Genomic DNA, 3,785 nt, shown 5'->3' with positions numbered 1-3,785 from the left:
ATAATGGGTCTGAACGCGTTAGAACAATTACAAAGTATTATTATCACTTTGTGAATAATTGAACATTATCGTGAACAGGATTCGATCCTATGTAGGACAGCTGTATTAATCGTAACTCCATTACGTTACCGCTACACTATCATACCACCTGAAACTAGAAGCCAAATGTTCCTTACTTTAGCCTTGATCTTTAGAACGATCAAGCTTCTTCTTCATGTAAGGTTATTTGCACCTAAGTGCAGAACGAAATTAATTTATTCGACGAACTAGAGAGAAATTAATGCCCACTAATAAAGGAAACACCATACAATGCAGGAAAAATTACAGAAATAAAAACATATTATGAATTAATTTCGCTCTGCAAGTTTAAAAGTACGCCAATAATAATAATAATAATAATAATAATAATAATAATAATAATAATAATAATAATAATAATAATAATAATAATAATAATAATAATAATAATAATAATAATTATTATTATTATTATTATTATTATTATTATTATTATTATTACTAGTATCAATTGGCCGCTTTGCTATGATAAAATGAGAAAAAATAATATGTTCCGTTATTCAGTCACTTTTTACTATTACTAAAGCGTTCTTTGATATCGGTCATTCTCGGTGAGTTTTATATATCCCTTCCCCTTCCCATGTTGCGGAGCACGGCATCTTCAGTGTCATTATTCATCTCAGCCACCCGGAAAACTATGAATTTCACAATGATATTGGTTATTTTCATCATTTTTGTATGTCTCCCCCTCGTGCATGTTGCAGGCTGAATTTGGATTTAAACGGCATCAGATGTGTCACTGTTCATCTCAGCGACTCCGAAAATTATAGATTCCATACTAATATCAGTTGTTTTTCGTTCTCTTTTAAATGTTTCTAGCCTTCCCCTTTCTTTTAGTTACACCATTAAAATGATATGAAGAAAACCATCTCGGGTTCGAACTTCATCTAAGTTGAAAATTTTATCGAGATTGGTACGGTGGTTCAAGACTTATTAAATTTTATTTATTTTTATATATCTCCCTTTCCCATTCCCCTTCTAGCGTTCTAGCGTCAAAGTAAAATAATAGAAAGCATATCAGGCTCGACCCTCATCTATGTTAAAAATTTGATCGAGAGAGGTCGCGTGGTTCAAGAGTTATTAAGTTTTATTTATTTTTATATATCTTTTCCTTCCACTCCACTCCCCTAAGCTTTACCGTCAAAGTGATATGATGGAAACCACTCCAGTCTCGAACTTCATCCATGTTGAAAATCTGATGCAGATCTGTCCGGTGGTTCAAGAATTATTCACTCATTAACATAGTCACTTTTATTTTTATTTACATTGATTTTTTTGTATATCTCCCCGTCCTCCCCCTTCCCTACATTTCACCATCAAAGTGAAATGATTAAAAGCTTTCCACTGCACAAACGTAATCTATGTTGAAAATTCCATCCAGAATGGTCGTTTGATTCAAGACTTATTAAGTTTTCTTTATTTTTTTTATTTTTCCATCCTCCCCCTCCCCTAAGTAACACAATCAAAATGAATAGATAAAAATGAATACATAAAAATAAATGAATTTGGTTGTGCATTTAGGTGCAAAATAACCTTACAGGAAGAAGCTTGATCGTTCCAATGATCAAGGCTAAAGTAAGTAATATTTGGCTTCTAGTTTCAGGTGGCATGGTAGTGTAGCGGTAACGTAATGGAGTTACGATTAATACAACTGTCAAGCATAGGTTTGAATCCTGTTCACGCCAAACTTGCATTTTTTACAAAGTGATACTGAAGAATCGATTTCTCATATTCGACATGCAATGCTTAAGAATGTGTAAGCAAACACGTATATCATGATAGAGACGAATTACGAATATTGGTTGGGAAACGGCAAAGGATTTACCAGGATATTCGAAACACTTCATTGATCTTCAGTAAACACGTTTCGTGTTATCGTTTTTTAGAAAGAAATATTACAGCATTTGTTGAACAAAGTTTGGGTATAGCAATCGGTGGTGTAGTGGTAAAGTACCAGACTTCGAAGCGGAAAATCTCGGTTCGATTTTCTACCAAGTAGTATAACTTTTCCTCATAAAATAATGGCTGTAAACAGAGATTTATCTTCAGTTGGAGAACTTACAAAGCATCACTGGCGAGAATTCGAATAAACAGTGTGTGCGTTCTTCATCATACGCTGTAATGATAAGTATGTTTCATATTTATATTCGTCTCTCTCTCTCTCTGTTACTTGACGTTTCCCTATCCTGTCGTTGCATCTTTCACTTCTTTCCCCTCTCTCTCACGTACACACGCACTTCATGTGAGTGTGCATGTTCCAAAGTTAAAACGGAGCAAGGGATCTATAGACCTAGTCTGGAGAATGTAATTAACTGGCAACTTCAGCGTCGTTTTTCGTGCTCTGGGGATAACATCTCCAGTCCTGGTCATCTCTGTAAGAGATATTGTTTAAACTCAAAGGAATAAACAAAATATATTTTTTATTATCTGGGTTACCGAGTCTTAGTCGAATTACCAGGTCACTACGGGTTTGAATCCTCGACCCGGTGGTGGTCCATAAGCTAACCAACATCAGCCGACTGACAGTATGATCCGTTTGAGCTCTAGCGTGTTCATTACATATATGGAAATTACATTATATTCGCAAGAGTTGAAAGTGATGCTGGATGTTCTGTACAGATAAATCTTCGGAAAAGACTAGAACATGGCAACGTTTTTGGTTATTTGGAAACAAAAATTTATTTATACTAGCTCGACACAAATTTGTTTCCATTTTATAATTCAATGTGATTTATTCACGTTGAAATTTGAAACATGCAAAGTTTGCTACATCCAATTTTCCATTTCAAAATTTGTAACTTTTCATTATGATAACGTTTGGACTTTTAATATAGGATATTTCTTTTAAAAATTTACCAGTAAAAGAGCACTCATTCAATTTTATCTTTCTTTCTTTCTTTCTTTTTCTTTTCGTTTCTTTCTTCTTTTTTTGTTCACTTTGCACTAATAGTCTGGAATGGAAGGTATGACCTACACTACCTACTGGGTGTATTAGAGTGTAGTTTGCATCAGTACGTCCAATGAACACGACCAAGTTTACAACCGAACCACGCGAAAACAAAGCATGTGTTAAACTGTTGAAATTATCTTAGATGTCTGTGAGATCTACAGTTCTACTGGAGATTAAGTATCTATTCTTTTTGAAAGTGACTTAATGAATGTTTCAAGGGAGAGAATTTTTAGTATGGGAGAGAAGAAAGGAGGAGGGAGAGGGGTCTCTTTCCCAGACACGATTATGGGACAAGAAGGTGTATATTGGGTGGCCTAGCTGCACGGCATTAGCTGTCGGAATTTATTTGATGCGGAGTGTACCATATTCATATATACTATATTGATACAAAAGTAATATTTAAATATTAGTAAGAGATGCTTTATTTTAAATTGATTTTAATCCCTTTAAGAAATTACGAGATTTAGAAATATAAATAACGGATAGTAAGAAATAATATATTGAGAGAATGCACATCCTTTTAGCTAAGTTTCAAAACTATTTCTTGCTAATGATTAATCATTAACATCGTACGTAAGATGTATCAACTGGAATTGAATGATGGTAATCTACCTAAGCGGAATTGAGTAAAACAGAATTTAATTCCCCGTTAAATTTGGCAACGTCACAGAATGATGTAGTGGCCTTGTCCACCTCAAATGTCCTTCTAAACAAGAACCCAACAACAACTACTGACACTTCATTTGAATCGTATTCG

This window comes from Thermobia domestica, chromosome 11, assembly GCF_964235325.1.
Source record: "Thermobia domestica chromosome 11, izTheDome1.hap1.1, whole genome shotgun sequence".
In the NCBI taxonomy this organism is placed as follows: Eukaryota; Metazoa; Arthropoda; class Insecta; order Zygentoma; family Lepismatidae; genus Thermobia; species Thermobia domestica.
This window is presented reverse-complemented; position numbering follows the sequence as displayed.